Raw genomic sequence first — 18,151 nt, 5'->3', positions numbered from 1 at the left:
TTTTTTTTTTTTTTTTTTGCCCAAGATATTTTTAAGAAAATCATATTCAAATTTATTTTAGCTAGGCTTAAAAAATATCTAAGATTAGAGTGTTTAAATTTTTATTTTAAAGGGTGTAGGGGCCTTTTTTTTGCGTTGTGCGTTGGGCTGGGTTGCCTCCTGCGGTAATGGGCTCAAATGTTTCTGAGTAAGAGAGTTGAGACCGGTCCAACTGTAACTCAACTTGGGCCGGCTTGTGCACAAACTATGCCTCATCTGCCAAGAGTGTGCTTACGGCAGACAGAGCTGTTTCAGATGAGTTACGGTAGGCAGATATAATAATAACAATAAAACAGAGTACTCTGACTATTTAATGGAAAATGACCAAGTAATCCCTACTTATAAGACATAATTACAGTCATAACAATGTCTTTTACAAAGAAAGTAAAGGAGAAAGAAAATAATATGAATTAATCAAGAATGAGCATAAAATCAAGTTTTAAGTTTGGTACGCAGAAGCAAAACCAAAGAGGGGAGAACGCCTCCTCTCAATGCAAATAATCTCCCAAGAAAAGATCCTGCCGTGGGGATTAATGGCTTTGAGGGAATCAGACCTGAATGGTTAATGCCCAAAAAGAATCATTCTTATGTTTTGGAAGAGAGCAGGATTTAAAGAGGGAGAGAGGGAAATCGACCTACTGGTACATGCCACCGTATTAAGTCTCTTTTTTCTCTATTTTCTCTCTTATATTTTCCTTTTCCTTTTGCTTTTTTACTGTCTTTCTTTTCTTTATGATCTTGCCTTGTTTTTCGATGATTTTTCGATCCTTTCTTCAGGGCACAGTAAGGGTCTTCTTATAAGGCCTACCGTGACCAGATTTTACCACTTTGCCCCTTAACCACTTTTGTCTGGTCTGGGCGTACTTGCCGACCACCAAAGAGTTCGTTTGTGTACCACTTACCCTCGCTAGACAAAGGCAAGTTTGTTTCGTTTGTTAGTCCGTCGTGGCACCCTTTCCTGCCACGGTGTAAATGCTTTCTTTCTCTTTCTCTCATGACATGCACCTAACGGTTCCTCCCTTCAACCTTGTCTCTTTAGGGTGGTCTGTCATCCCAGCAGGACGTATCTCCTAAAAGGGCTTGGATAAGAGCGGCGGAACATGTCTTTTTCCCTCTCCCCACCACCAAACCATACCCTCTTTACCTCTTACCTCTGACCCATGACCCCACCACGTCCCATATTGGCTAGGTACAGGCTGGTAGTGTTTGGGCCTTGTACGTGCTTCCCTTTCATGTATGTCCAAAATCTGCCCGCTGCTCATGCGTTTGCCGCGGTCTTGAGCTTTGTTTGCACAGTCTGCCGCACCTATTCGTTCTTTTATGTGGGCTGTTTTATAATTCACTGTTCCCTTCGAGGCTAGGCTTCATTTGATACTGAGTTTCACATTTCTCTTAGCCCATTTCTTGATTGCCATCATGTCTTGTCATACTATTTTGTTATTCCTGCTGTAATGACTTGGTCCTGCTGGTTCCCTTTTAGACCTGCCATTTACTTTCTTCCCCAAATGGCTTTGCATGGCCATGGGCTTTTTTACTTAGGGGCTCTTGTGTCCCTTTGGGCATCCTCGGCCCATTTACTTGTTTTGGGCTTCCTCAGCCATTTTCTTAACTTTGTGTTCCCATGGGTTTTTACTTATTTCATTGGGCTTCTCCGGCCCAATTACTTTATACTCATCTTTGGGGTTTGTGGGTCTGCCAACAATCCCCTACTCTCTTTGCTTACATTACTTTGAACCTACCGTGACCCATTCTTACTTTTTTACATCATACGCTGCCCATGGGTTTGTTATTTTCTCTTTCCGGGTCTTTCGAGCCCATTTGCTTCCTCAAGGCCCATTTATTTATTTTATGGACCTGTGACCCATTATTCCTGCCGCTTGGACTAAATGTTTTTATTCTATGCTTACCACTTCTATTTGCTGCTTGCATTGCTGGGTTGGGCCTCCTTCATTCTATTTGTGTTTTTACAAAAATGACCCTCAACAAAGGGTCAAAAAAAAAAAAAAAAGTAAAACATATAATATATAATTTTTTTTGGGCTAGTTCAGGGGGTTCATTTGAACCTCCTAGGCTCCAAATGGAGTTGCTCTTGCTTAAAAGCCGTGATTGCGTCAAGTGGTTACACCAAATTGCAGAAATTTATAATTAAAAAAAATTAAATATTACGCCTTATGCATATCACTATATCCTATAACTACTAATACTTACTGAAACCTAATGAGTTCAGATAGCAATAAAAACTAAATTAACATAATTTACTACTAATTTATCATTTTTTTTTCAACATATACAAAAGTTTAATAGCTGATATCAATTTTTTTTTTCCAAACTTTTTTTTTCCCACTCAATCGTACGTAATCTATATAAGTAGCTTTTTTTTTTCTTCGTAATCTATAACTCTTTCAACCCTTATGTGGTATTGTTAGAAAATATCTCTATAAGCACCATTTAAATCTGTAATGTTTATGTGGATTCCAATTAGCTCAACTGGTTAAATCTCTAATAGTTGTATAAAAGATCTGGGGTTTAATTCTCGCCTACACCAAAAACTAATTGGCGTCTTGATCTAATAATAAAGAGCTATTATCAGGAGCGGACGTCATAGGTTGAAATTCTCTCTCAAAAAGAAAAAATCTGTAATGTTTATCCATTTAACCTTTTGAAACAAGTGAAATATCGTGGTTTCAAAATCAAAACCCATATATATTTTTGTTGCAAGTTTCTTCTAGGCTCTCAAGTATATTCCAAGTTGGCTAAGAATTTATTCCTCAGTATATAATGTATTTAAAGCAGCAATTTTCGTCAAACTTCTTAGTTTTATTCATTTGCTAGACTCATTACCAATGAGTATATTCTTCTACAAAATAAAATGACAAAAAGAAATCTAAAAAGTTTCATAATTCATATTCAATTTTGTAACAGTCGTCATAATTTACATTAGTAGAACTCCAATGGAGATTAACAACGTTGAAACAGAGTAGCGAAGACAGACAAGTGCACATAATGACGTAGAGAAAATAACGAAGTCTCTACATTTTAAATTTATTTAACATTCTTGAGCCATAGTACTGGCAACTTTTATTGCAAATCAAACACGCACTCCCTCCAAACATGTATATATAAAAGATCGCCATGTCCACCACATCAAGTTCCAGTACAAATTGCAGTTCCATCGGCATGGTAAACGGTGCAGCCCTTTGGAGCCAAGCAGCAATTGCAGGGCGGATTAAGTTGCTTATTTCCTGAAGATGGGCAGGTCATGTATCCTGCATCTTGTGTGCAATATTGTGGGCATACTTTTGCGCTCGCAATTTCTGGATTGAAGACCAGGAGGATTGCACCTACTCGATGATAAAGAACGCAACATATGAGATTGAAAAATTATTTATTCAATAAATGTATTAAATTACTGATTGTTCTAAAAATTTAAAATAAATGCTATATATACAAATTATTTTACTACATATTGATGTGACAAATTATTATTAGTTCTGATATAAGTTCACCACTAACATCATATTTTTGCTCATCAATAATTATTTGAAAATGCTAAAGCCACATCATGCAGTTTGCAAAACTGTTGTAAAATAATTTATGCGTATAACATTACTCAAAGTTTAAACTATTAAGAAATGGCGGATTTAATTATTTAACTATATAATTTGGACAAAATGAATTCAAATGTGCTGTTCATTTTAGTTAAGGCGATATTGATTTTTTTAAAGCATATTTTTGTTACCGCCATCGAACTTTTGCCGGGTTAAAGTTCCCTAGGTAGTGCTACACAATTTTTTTATTTTTATTTTTTTGCATGTAAGAATTTTCACCTATAGGAGAGTATATGGACATTAGATTTTCAAATATAGAAATATAATAATATGGGGGAAAAAAAAAGCACAAGCTAAACAAACAGAGAGAGTACAAATCAAGATGACAGCAATTTTTGAGGAGTAGGAGCTTACTACTCAAAAGGAGAAGATATATTACACCAACTTTGTTGCCAGCCATATTTCCTCCACCAATTTTGAGGTGTTAAAGTTGCATATTTATAGTAAAGAGCAATGTTGTCCTCAAAACAAAAATTTAGAGGAGAAAAAAAAATAAGTAGATTTTTCAACACCCATCTGTTCTCACACGAGTCACATCAGCTATGAGATCATTATATTGTAACCAACAAAGTCAATATAGCAAGAGGTTAGGGACTTCAAAACTAATAAATTGTGGCTTCATCAACAAGCACAGATTAATTAAGAGAAGATATGAATATGGCTCTGGCGTAGAATAGGCAGGTTTTACTGGAGGAAAAAATATATAGTCAATATTCCTAAATGGACCTTAGAAGTCAACAATGGCGGAATTATTTTACAATGTATTCATAACTTCCTCATATGATAATTTCAATCTTAAGCGTATGTACCTCTTCATTGAGATTGGATTGAGCTAGGATTTTTTTTTTTTTTTTTTGGCTTGCAACTGAGGTAAAGGGATTAGAATCCAGCTTTTCTAATTAATAAGCAAAGGGTCATACTCATACCACTAAGTCACAAGTTTTTTGACAAATTGCATTGAGCTAATTGATAATACCTGTAATTTAGACTATTTAAATGAATAACAATAATTTTCAAACACCTGACTTATATATATTGGAATACTAATCCTATCTCTTTTTTAGAGTGATGAGAAGTTAAAAATTAAGAAGTGATCACTACCGCGCATCCTTGGTGTGATGGTCGCTCCACAAGTATAAGTGCTTGTGGAATATGAGAGGCAATGATTGAGGTTCAATTGTTCAAGTTTTCAAGAGGGAGCTTCACACACATATATACTTAGATTATGTTATAATATAATTTCTATCATGTATAAAAAATTAACAAGTGATCTATTTCTAGGGGTGTTATTAGTCAATTGTCTTTAACCAAACGACATCTTCTCCTATGAAAGGATGGAGGATAAGTTATGTTATGCTTATTATGCATTCAATCCGGTATGGCGCGTAAGTCCTTTTCTTGATAGAGTGAGCCCATAATTTTTATTCCAAGGCGTTAATGATGTCAACGGTTGTATTATGCGTGCTTAACATCCCATGGTTTGAAATTTTCAATGATACAATCTTTTTTTTTTTTTAATGGGATTGAGTGATACAATTTTAATGATAACTATCCCATTCTAACAATTTCTTTTTTAAAAAATGGGTACGATATACTTATATCTAAACATTATTCTTGGTGAAGGTCTATCCCACAAAGAGTCTTAGTATAATGATAATTCCAAGTTACCCATAAACGTATTCGATTTCATTCAACATTACAAGAATAACATCAACATATGCATTTCTTTTTTATATTTTGATAAGAACATGCGCATTTCTTACGGGCAAAGGATAACAAAAACTAATACATTCTATACAAAAAAAAAAAAAACTAATACAGGAAATCGAAAAATGGATATATACCAAGTAAAAGTTTAAAGTGGACCATATTAGAACTTAGAAGTCAATGATTGCAGCTTTCTGATGGATTGAAGAGGAGCATATATTAAATTGAAAGAAAGATATAAATTGTAAAAAAAATAAAAAATGTAGAGAGACCTTGTATTCTTTTTAATCAGATTTCCAAAGGATTGTATTTACTTATTTATTTTTAAATTAGTCGTTAACTCGTGCAATATAGGAGATTGTTAAATTAAAAATCACATATGTTTTAAAAAAAACAAATAGAGAATCCTGTATGAAAAAACTATTAATTAAAAGTTAATAGAAAAATTATTTTATAATTTAAAATAGTTTCCAATAGGTATTGTATATGTATCAACCAAGTAGGATGCATATTTTAAATTAAAAAAAAAAAAAAAAACCGTAATGGTGGCGGTGGCTACTTTTGTTTTATTATTTATCCAAAAATAATAATAATAATAATAATTTGATAGGATATGAACAACTAAATTGTAGTAGAATTTGAATAGTTTCTCATAGGTATTGTATAGGTATCAACAGAGCAAGATGCATATTTTAAATAAATAAAAAAGACAAAACTTTGTCTTCTAACTCTCACATGCACCAACGCTACACCACCACCATATGCATAGAGGTTATTACACGCCCTTGTTTAGTTTCTTATCAATGTGAATTACCACTTTTAATGTGAATAATGCACCTCCTCACTTCATATTATTCTACTAATCAATTTGAGATTCCAAAATCAAGTAGGAAACATCTAAACCATTCCCATATAGACTATACTTCTTCTTCTTCTTTATTTATTTATTTATTTATTTATTTTATTTTTAAATACCTATGGACTATATCACAACATTAATATAAAATTGATTATTAATGACAGGAAATTTGTAGTTTTGATGGTCAGGAATAAGCTCTTCTTCTTGTTATTGATGACAATTTTTTTATAGAGTGGTTTTTCCAAGATCATATGAGGGTTCTATATATAACATAAATAGTAGTACAAATTACACCAACATTAGAGAAAATTTGATTGATGAAATTGTTAATTATTAAATCAAAATTACGATTAAATCAAAGTTACAATTAAATAAAAAAGACAAAACATTGTCTCCTAAGGCTGTGTTTGGTTCAACGGAAATGCTTTTTCGAGTGTAAAATCATTTCAGGGGAATTTGTTTTCTCGTAAAGGAAAATGTATTCAGACTGTGTTGGCTGTCTTGGAATTCGTTTTATGAAAAATCAATTTCGGTGTTTGGTTCATTCAAATATTTTACGGAAAATGCTACCAGTTTTACAGAAAATCAATCTCGGTGTTTGGTTCGTTCAAACGTTTTACAGAAAATGGTGATCATTTTGGCTGTGTTTGTTTCGTGTAAAACGTTTTCCGGAAAATACATATTTTCCGGAAATGTTATTTTCCGGAAAAGGAAAATATTTTTAAGTGTTTGGTTGAATTATGAAAATTGTTGTGGAAAATATTTTCATGTGTTTGGATATATTCTAAAAATGCCATTTTCCGGAAAATTTTTCACATTTTCTCAACATCCAAACAAATTTTTATTACAAAAAATTTCAACATCACACCCAATTCAACAACAAATTCCGGCAACAACACAACACAACAACAACAACAACAACAACAACAACAACCACAATAAATTCCGGCAACAACAATCCGTTCATCCAAAAAAAAAAAAACAACAACAACAACAACGATCTGGAGCTCGATCGATGCATGGAGGCAGAGCGATCGGAGCGATCTGGAGCTCGATCGGAGCGATCGGAGCTCGATCGATGTGTGGAGGCAGAGTGATCTGGAGCTCGATGCGTGGAGGTAAAGCGATCGGAGCTTCTTTCTCGCTGCGTGGATCGGACTGGGTTCTGGGACTGAATCGGATCGGACTGGGTCCTTGGAGTGGATCGGACTGCGTCGATCGGACTGGGTTCTGCGACTGGATCGGACTGGGTTCTAGGACTGGATCGGACTGCGTTCTTGCTGGGTTCTTGCTGCGTTCTGGGCTTCTCTTTTTTTTTTTGGTGGATCGGATGTTGTTCTGGCTTTGGTTTTTTTTTTTGATCGGACTGCTGCGTCTGGGTTTCTCATTTTTTTTTTTTGCGTTCTTGGCTGTTGTTCGTGTTGTTGCTGGTTTTCGTTCTCACGAAGTGCAGCGGCTCTCTTTTCTTTTCTGCGTGTCTATGTTGTTGTGTGAGACCCGGAAATGGTTTGAAGGTAAAATAGGAGCGTAAAACCATTTCCGGGTCAAAGGTGAAAATTTGGTCAAAGATAAGGCATATTTTCCGGAAATTGAATTTTCCTTTGCTTGCCAAACACATGGGTCAGGTGGTAAATGATTTCCTGAAATCATTTACCACCAAAACAAACGGATTACGGAAAATCAATTCCCATGTTTGGTTTGTGGATCATTTTACGGAAAATATGAAATGCTTACAAATTCCTGCATTACAAACCTGTAACAGTACAAAATGTTTGATCCACCACAACATCAAAATTAATCATCTGAATATACCCATAATATTTATATCAAAACAACCACATCAGTCTTTCACCATTGGCATTACACTTCCATGGTGTACAAAAATGATACCTACACGTGGTATCTGAACAGTACAAATAGATAATTTGGGCAAATGTATCATCCCAATAATACAAAAGACTTACATATATAATACCATAGTTAATCTCTAAAGCTAATTGCTGGAACTACAACAACAGTTAATCCTTAAAGCTACTGTCATAGTCAACATGAAACAGACAAGTCAGAGATGTGTGCACAAAAAATTATCCATCCACAGCTTTCTCAGCTTAGCATTCTTGGCTAGAAATTCCCGTGCTACCTTCTTATTTTCACATAGATGGTCAAAAGCAGTTGCCAACATGTCTTCGCTATACCTATCCGCCATCATAGCCATGACCTCAGAGTAAAGAGTTGTGTAATCAACAAGCCCCCGGTTGATTTCTTTCAAAGCCACAGCAATTTCTTTTAGCTGATCAGACAGATCAGTCAGCACACTATCCTCAGAGGGAGGTGCACGCCCTCTTTTGCGGGACTTGGAAATTCTCGATCCAGTGGTGGATGACACTACCACATTCTTCCCTTTGTCCACCACACTTGCCTCCGCATTGTCCGCCACAAACTCAGTACTGTCTCCATTTTCTAGCTCATCCTCAATATCCATATACGACTTAGAAAAGCTACCTATGGCTATATCCTTCCCCACTACAATAGCTGATTCATCGTACATCTTAATCTTTTTGTTCAGATACTTTGCATGCTTCCGATGCGCCTGTAAAGGAGAAAGGAACGTTTAATAACAATGCAATAATCACTTCACTCATAAATTCAATATTCAATTCAAACACTGATGCCATTAGATGATTTAGGTCAATGATAAACAAAAAAATCTGTTAGGGAACAGGAGACATAACCCATGATTTTGAAGATAAGTACAACATAAAATACAATGTACAAATGCTAAGACCAGATTTGTCAATAGATATGACAATTATATTTGAAAATTTGTAAAAGCAATGGAATCCTAAAAAGAATGACACTATAAATTTCATATAAAGTGGGTACTTGAGCAACCTTGTCTGGTTCTCAATTCATAGATTATAAAAGCCAAAAACATATATTATCATTTATATTAAGACAATATATTTGGAAGCCATACCATCACTTCTTCTTGATATATTTTTTCATCGCATGTTATCATCTTTAAATTATCATCCTAGCCGAAACCGCTCTTCTTCCTAATAGTTTGAATAGTGGTCCACATAGTCCTCAAAGTCCTCATCCAATTCTCTATATAAGAGGGGTGGCACACGACCCCAAATTGTGCAGATATCTCCTTTGCTACAAAAGCAAAGGAGCTGGCCCTAAAGGTGTTAGAAGGCTTATTGCCCTTTGCAGCCTCCTCGGCAAGTAGCCTAAGTAGAGTCGTGTGCATGGGGGGCAGCCACTTGAACTGTTTACTGCGGCCCACCTTCTCTTTTCCCTTTAACATTACTACATATGAAAATTGTATAGTGAGGATGTGACAAAAGTGGTGGAAAGCTATAGGCTTCATCCTAATTTGACTAACACAATGTCTCTCACTTCCATGCAGAATACTATTTATGTAATGCTCTCTCTCGGTTGCATGATTAACATAAGGCGCCCTAGGCAGTTGTCTACGACGCAATTTCCTTATCAATGCAACCCCCCACAAGGAGGACAGATGCAATTGAGGCAAGAATTGCGGCTTTGGTTTTTTTCTTCATCTAAAAAATCACAAACACTGTGGTCTAAGAGGTATGTAAACAAGCATGCTATTGATTACATAGTATATATAAACAGCCACAAACAGAAAACAGCAGAGCACAATCATATACCAACACAACACCCGTGATCTCTAACACAATCAGTATATACAACCATAAATGTCATAACAAGCCCAGTTCAAGATCAAGGGAAAAGACACAACCACTGTGGCAGTGTGTCCACAGTATTCACAAGGTGCCAAATACATTCACCAAGACAACAAAAAATTTATATCAACATTTATGCACATATATTTCTATATAATTGTAACACCAACAAAAGTTAATTTCTTAAATCAATAATTAAATAAAAAATGGATAATTATAAAAAGTAAATAAATAAATATATATGTATTTAAATAAATAATTGTATAAATAAATATATATATATATATATAGATCGGATCCGAGATATCAACTTGGGCATTTGGGTTGTTTATGGGTTTAAGGGGATGTGTGGATCGGAGGTGAGGTGAGGTGGGTTGTCGGGTTAAAATGGAGGGTGGATCGGACAAAATGGAGGTGGATCGGACAAGTGGGTGGAGGAAACTCACCGTGGGTCATCGGACTGGAGGACTAGATCGTCGGACTGTGGGTGCGTGTGAGAAGAGCTGCGTGGGAGTGTAGTGCGTGTCTGTGAGGAGCTTCAGGAGAGTGGGTGCTGTCTTGCTCTGTGGAGCTTGTGAGCTGAGCTTGGAGTGTGGTTATGAGAAGCTTTGAGAGAGTGTGTGTGAGAGGAGCTTCTAGAGAGTGTGAGAGTGTGTCTATGAGGAGTGGAATTGGTTTGAAGTGAAAATAAAAACTGAAATCCTTTTACGCCAAAACAACCTTATTTTATGGTCAACACGGAAACTTATTTCCGTTTGACCAAATTTTCTGAGCTTACCAAACAAGTTGAGAGGTGTAAAATGATTTCCTGAAACCATTTTCACCCAAAACAAACGCATCCTAAGTCTCACATGCACCAATGCTACACCACTACCATATGTATAGAGGTTATTGCATGTACTTGTTTAGTTTCTTATCAATGTGAATTGCCACTTTTAATATGAATAATGCACCTCCTCACTCCTTATTATTCTACTAATCAATATGAGATTCCAAAATCAAGTAGGAAACATCTAAACCATTCCCATATGGACTATACTTCTCTCTCTCTTTTTTTTTTTGTTTGTTTTTTTTTTAATATTTTAAACCTATGGACTATATCACAACATTAATATAAAATTGATTATTGATGACAAGAAATTTGTGGTTTTAATGGTTAGGAATAAGCTCTTCTTCTTGTTATTGATGACAATTTTTTTTATAAAGTGGGTTTTCCAAGATCATATGAGGGTTCTATATATAACATACATAGTAGTACAAATTACACCAACATTAGAGAAAATTTGATTGATGAAATTGTTAATTATTAAATCAAAATTACGATTAAATCTAATGTTTTAATCATAAAAAAAAAAATTTACAATTAAAATTTTCACATGTAGATTTTTCATACTAATAAACTCAATCACAAGTCACAACAATAACAATATTATAAAGCAATAATCACAGAGAGTTAGAGTAAGAAAGATGACAACATGTCCTCACCTCTGTATTTACTCTGAGCAACTCCATGGATACAACATTACAAAGTGGTCTCATGAAGTCCCGTACCCTCTTTGAAAATCTTCAATTTGTTGTGTGTGTTTTCTTTGTAAAAATTTGAGTGAGTATGAAGGGTTTCGACCTTGGTAGGGGTTTATATTTGTTGAATTTTTTATTATAGAATTTTAGTTGAAGTAGAATTTTTATGCTCTTGAAACGTATATCTAATAAACTATGGTAACACTTGATACGATAATTACACGTTAAAGAGAAATAATAAATATATAAGGTATAAAACCTAAAATAAAAAGAATCTAAAATAAAAATAAAAGAAAAAGAAAATAGTGGTGACATGGAAAATTGTGAGAATTGTAGAGACTTCGATTTTATATATATATATATATATAGAGAGAGAGAGAGAGAGAGAGAGAGAGAGAGAGAAAGAGATGGGTTCAAGTTACACCTAGTGTAACTTTATAAGAGTTACANAACTTTTATGGCAGGAGCCTATGACAAGGTTGTTTAAGTTGAAGTTTGGGTTCCTTCTTGGTTTACTTATTCTATTGGGAAGATTCAATACTTGATTTCAATTGCAAATATATTTGATTTCTCTCATTATAACTTATATCTGCTATATTTAGTCATCCTGCTGTAGCACGTTTGTATCACGTCTGTCGCATCAGTTGTACTGCTGTGGTGTCTTTTCTTGTTGTACTAATTATTTTGCTATAGGACATTTTCATCATATTTATCGTGTTAGCTATTTTACCAGCTAAACCTTTTCTGCCGAAACTTTCTTCTTTATTTGTTATTACGTGTTTTACTTTTGACACAAACTAATCGTTATCCTGCCATAAGTATATATATACATATATCTTTATTTACAAATATGTGTACATGTTTGAGAATATGCTAACCCATTTAAATTAACATTTGTTTGATGGGTATTTTCTTTAGGTTTTAGATTTGTTTATGTGCAGGAAGTGAAAAAGTATTTCTACAATAAAATGAAGAGTAGTCATTCATATGACAGACAGCTTTAATGCATAGCAGATAATTTTATTGCACAGCAGAAGGCTTTACGGCAAGAAACTTTACTACACAACAGAAAGCTTTATTGCACAGTAGACAGCTTCACTGCATAGCATAAAGTTTTACTGCACGGCAAACCGTTTTACTGCACGAAAGACGGTTTTACTACACGATAGAAAGTTTTGCAGCACAGTAGAAAAGTCAAACCTATGGCAGAAACCAGAGAAAAGTTCCTTTGGCGGTAGAAATGTCAATCCTGCGGCAAAAATTGGCAAGGGTAGAAATTGGAGAAAATTCTTTTGCGGCAGAAACAGAGGATAAGCCCACTTTGCTGCATCTTCTCTTGGACTTGGACTCAACTTTTGCGCATAAGTCAGACCAAATTGAGTTGCAGTTGGACCAGTCTCAACACCCTTACTCAGAATATTTGGGCTTAGTATCGCAGGAGACAGCTCAGTCCAATATAACAAAAAGGCCTACTACACAATCAAACACTCTGTCACTGATGGTGCAACACGGAAAGCATGGCCCCATGAAAGAATAACTTCACAGGTGGTAGCAAATGAACGAAGCAATCAAACACTTCCAGACATAAAATAATAATAAAAATTTCACTTGTTTCCTAAACTCGCCCATAATTTCCATTGTTGAGGGTGAAAGTGCATAGAACATAAGACCATGTGTGAGAAGGAGAGAAGATGAAGATGAAGATGATGATGGAGAGCAGAGAGTTAATGCTTTTTTTGTTTTTTTGTTTTTTTTTTTGTTTTTTTTTTCTATTTTCAATAAGAAGAATTAATGACTTAGTAACTAATTTCTAGGGAACAATAAATACATGACTATGAGTGTTTTTTTTCACCCTTAGATCTAATAGAAATCAATGATCCAAAAAATTTATAACTCTATAACTCCCGTCAAGGTGTAACTTTAAAAAGTTGCACATTTTTTAAACCATTGGATTTAAGTAGATTTAATGGTTAAAAAAAGACTATAATTATTACAAATATTTTGATTAGAATCTAATTAATTACCCTCATTTATTAGAGCATCCACATTAGATCATCTAAAGTCTTCTAAAATAAAACTATAATGCAAATTTTACACATTTTGAGCAAAAAAACACCCACATCAGTGGGTGTAAAAATGTGTAAACTATGTATATATTTCCAAGAGCTACAGTACCCATGTATATTTACACGGGTACTGTAGCTCATGTATTTATTATTTTAATAATTTCCGTTCGCACCAATTTTTCTCTCTCTTCTTCGTGCACAACGACCTCAACTCCTCATCTTCTTTTCCTCAGATGCACACAAACACACCCACACACAAACACATCCACATAGACAAATCAATACAGAAACACACCCACACAAACAAACCCACACAGACAAACCAACAGAGAGATAGATTGGTGCTTGTGGAGCTTGGTTCGTGGATCGGCTGGTGAAGAAAGGATCTGGGTCGTGGAGCTTGGTTCGTAGATCGGCCGGTGAAGAAAGGATCTGGGTCGCCGGAGCTTGGTTCGTGGATTGGCCGGTGAAGACACGATCTAGGTCGCCGGAGCTTGGTTTGTGGATCGGTTGGTAAAGAAAGGTTCTGGATCGGTCGGTGAAGAAAGGACCTAGTGAAGAAGTGATCTGGGTTGGTAGTTTTTGAGAAAGAATAAGAGAAGGTAGAAGAGAGAGAGAGAGAGAGGTGATCTATTTAGAAAAAAATGAGTAGATTGAAAGAGAGAGCGCGTATGTAGTTAAAGGGTAGTTGAGAGAAATAATAAAAAAAATTGAGAAGAATGAATATTTTATTGAAATATCTTGTAAAATAGATAAACTGATATGGGTGTTTTGTAAAAGTGGTAGTGTAAAATAGAAAAAGTAGGTTTTTTCGTGTAAAATAGACAGAAAATTTAGAAGAACTAATGTGAATGCTCTTATCTTCTAAACCTATCTCAAAAACCAAAAAAAAAAAAAAAATTTAACTTCTGACTCTCTCTCTCATTTATGTTTCCCTCTCTCTCCGTTTCTCTCTCTCTTTCTCCTCCACCACCTCCACAGTATGCCAACAGAAAACATTTCTTGCAACACACGTCTTCCACTCCATGCAGATCATGACAGTCCCCTAACCCCATGCCATGTAAACATTTTTTTTAATAAAAAAATATTAATTGCAAATATACTTATATCACCAAAAAGAGGAAAATATTTGGCTTACTTTGATAATTGAAAGTGCACTCACCATCGGGTGTGTCAATGAAATGAAGTGGGCTTGTCCACCGATATTTATGCCAATGCCGGATCTGGTCAGGCCATGTACAAAGGGCTGACAGGTCGCCATTGACATTAATTAGGGGTAATAAGTTTTGAATAGCTTCTAATGCCTCAGACCCTATTAATTAAGCAAGCAAGTAGTAGCAATTAGTTAGTCATCATCATTATATTTGATTGATTGTGGTGTACAACTTATTGTTATTTACTTATTTTTAAGGACGATGGAGCCGCAATATTTCTTGGATATGGCTGTACGCCAGCAACAGCATCTTGTATGCCATTTTGGTTTTTCTTTTTTCTTTTTTTTCTTTTTTTTTGCTAGCAACCTGTGGAGGTGGTGGAGGAGAAAGAGAGAGGGAAATGGAGAGAGAGAGAGAGAGAGAAACGTAAATGAGAGAGAGAGAGAGTCAGAAGTCAAACTTTTTTTTAGGTTTAGAGATAGGTTTAGAAGGTAATAAATGAGAGTAATTAATTAGATTCTAATCATAATATTTGTAATAATTATAATTTTTTTAACTGTTGGATTTACTTAAATCCAATGGTTTAAAAAATGTGTGACTATTTAGAGTTACACCAGGTGTAATTTGAACCTATCTAAACAGTGTTACACCATCCAATAACTTGTTATTGAATTCATATTTTGGAAATCTTACTGTTGGATTACATGTTCTATATGTTTTTTACATGCATGCCAATTTTCATGCTAGTCAGATGTTATTGATCATTTCATCCATAAACACATTTTTATGTATTATTTTAAACTACAAACACTTGAATTTAAACAATTGATTGATGACATGACTATTGATATTCAATTACCTTGAAATTTTGCAAGCACGAAGAATATACGAAGATAATGTAATCCAACGGTGGATTTGTCAAAATTGGCATCTTATTAAAAAATAATGAGTGGTGTAACATTACTTAGAATTATACCAGGTATAATTTGAACCCAACTTATATATATATATATATAGGGTCATAATAACGAGTGCCCTAAGGGCACTAGATAATAATCAATTTTAGAAAAGTTTTGATACTACTTTTATGGGAAATAAAAAAAAAAACTGTCAAAATATTAATTATTTTTTTTCATTTTCCATAAAAACTTTCTTTAAATAGATTATTAACCAGTGCTCTAAGGGCACTCATTAGCATTTTTCAATATATATATATATATATATTAGATTTTATTTCGTTGAAAAAAAAAATATTATTACTCTGCCGCTATAGCTATTAGCTACTACCTTATATTCTTTTATCCACTCATGAGTTCCCTAACATAACTCATACAGTTGGGGCAGTATTTACTTGAGCACAATTTGCTTATTTGAGCCAGATTTTAAGGGGATGAATTAATAAAATATAATATATGCATTATACGCTATTCTTNCCATTGAATTGAGTTCTAATCCATTGCTTATGTTTTTTAGTGTTTATATATGTTATATTTGCAGCTTGCCAAAGACATATCTCCTAACAAAAACTACCGCCATTTGTCTGCTCACCCCTCACCAGTTGCTCTGTGCCCAAGTATTTCTTAAAAGTCTGTGTCTATCTGATGCCCAAAACTTGACAACTCGGTAACTACATTATTTTAGTATAATTTATTTTTGGATAAAGTTTGAACATCTCAAACTCTCTGTATATGTATAATATCTAATAATGTGCGTGTGTGGACTAATGTATCACTTTGCCGCAGCGATGGACATGGCTTGCTGAATTCATACATCCTAAGTCTTAAATTACTGTGCTTAAGAATTAGTTCCGTGTGCGCAAACAATAATAGAAAGTTGAATGTTCAAACCACAGATGGAATCATGTTTGCCCACAAAAACAGCTAAGTCTAACAGTTGAATGTGTTGCTGCTTCGTTTCCATCATCATGGTCGTCATCATTGTTATCAGCGTTGTAGTATAAGTATGCGATATCTACTCCCTAAAACCTTTAAGAAAAAACCAAATGGCCATCAACAAAATTCATGTTAATGTTATGATTCTCCTACTGTGTGGTACGCTTCCACACCATTCTTCTTTTTATTTGAACTCTTTCTTTCTTAAAAAGTGCCTTCTGATTCAAAGGCCATTGATTTATTTATTTATTTATGTTTTCTCCACTTGTATTTGGTAATAGTATACCACTACTGCCTTATGACATTTTATTAGTTTCACTAAAAGCAACTTTAACGTAACTCAGATTTGTGCGCGTTGAACGAATTATTGATCTTTTTTACTTTCTTATAGTTGCCAATTTGTATATAGTGGTTAAGAGTCTTGTTACTCAAATGATATTTGTTAGTGTTTTCAATTTAGATATTCAGGTACAAATTCACTCTCTCTCATTATAATTATCGAATTTAAAAAATAAAAATATAAAACCTGTTTGGTATAAATAGAGACCAAAATATATGGTCAGTTGTTATTCATACATATATTCTGAATTTTTTTATTTGATTATGTTGTTAGGAGCATTTCTGCTGGGAGTTCTCAATCCAAAAGTTGCGACTGCGCAGACAGATGGATGCCCAGAATCTTGCTTTTGTATGGAGTATATGACTTGTGGGTCTTCAGACGAAAAGCTATATAATGGCTGCAACTGCTGCATTAACCCAGGCTGCACCCTTCATCTCTGCAGTAATACCACCATTTCCTGTCCTACAAATTGAAGGGGTGCATAGTCGATATTGTCCCATGTATTAAATTTCAAAATCTGTTCGCAAAATAATGAGCTTTATTTTGCAACAGACTTAATAATCATCATAAATAAAATATCTCTCTTAGGATGTATGAATTCAGCAAGCCATGTCCATCGCTGCGGCTAAGTGATACATTAGTCCACACACGCACATTATTAGATATTATACATATACAGAGAGTTTGAGATGTTCAAACTTTATCCAAAAATAAATTATACTAAAATAATGTAGTTACCGAGTTGTCAAGTTTTGGGCATCAGATAGACACAGACTTTTAAGAAATACTTGGGCACAGAGCAACTGGTGAGGGGTGAGCAGACAAATGGCGGTAGTTTTTGTTAGGAGATATGTCTTTGGCAAGCTGCAAATATAACATATATAAACACTAAAAAACATAAGCAATGGATTAGAACTCAATTCAATGGTGATTCCAGGAATTTTTTTTTCAAGATGGTTATTAAGAAATTTAAATTAAACAAAAATTTAATAAAAACAAAACTTAAATATATTAACATAAAAAAGAAGAAGCTCAAATACATAAAGTTTTAAAATTTCCTTCTATGAGCTTTTCATAATTTGAAATTGTTGTATGATAGCTTCATTATTAATGCTATTAGCTATATCTTTTTCAATATACACAACCAAGTAATCATTAAACTACTGATCTCTCATTCAATTACCAAAATCTTCCTATTAAAAAAAAAACCAACATCTTGCCTAAATAAGTAACAATATAAACAAAATGCATC

General features: G+C 34.3%; 2 long non-coding RNA genes across 2 annotated transcripts; one reads left to right on the top strand and one right to left on the bottom strand.

Annotated features, from left to right (window-relative positions):
* Positions 1-2,922: 2,922 nt before the first annotated feature.
* On the bottom strand, positions 2,923-4,185 carry LOC136065719 (uncharacterized). The gene is made up of 2 exons (XR_010627316.1): positions 4,002-4,185; positions 2,923-3,380 (listed from the first exon to the last, which is right to left on the bottom strand). It is a non-coding gene; the product is annotated as an uncharacterized LOC136065719 (long non-coding RNA).
* Positions 4,186-16,391: 12,206 nt separating this feature from the next.
* Positions 16,392-17,431, top strand: LOC136065718 (uncharacterized). Its single transcript, XR_010627315.1, has 2 exons — positions 16,392-16,718; positions 17,173-17,431. It is a non-coding gene; the product is annotated as an uncharacterized LOC136065718 (long non-coding RNA).
* Positions 17,432-18,151: the final 720 nt, after the last annotated feature.

This window comes from Quercus suber, unplaced genomic scaffold (genome assembly GCF_002906115.3).
Source record: "Quercus suber isolate HL8 unplaced genomic scaffold, Cork oak 2.0 scaffold_1096, whole genome shotgun sequence".
Lineage (NCBI taxonomy): Eukaryota > Viridiplantae > Streptophyta > Magnoliopsida > Fagales > Fagaceae > Quercus > Quercus suber.
The sequence above is the reverse complement of the archived record's forward strand: the minus strand, read 5'-3'. Positions and strand labels throughout refer to the sequence as shown.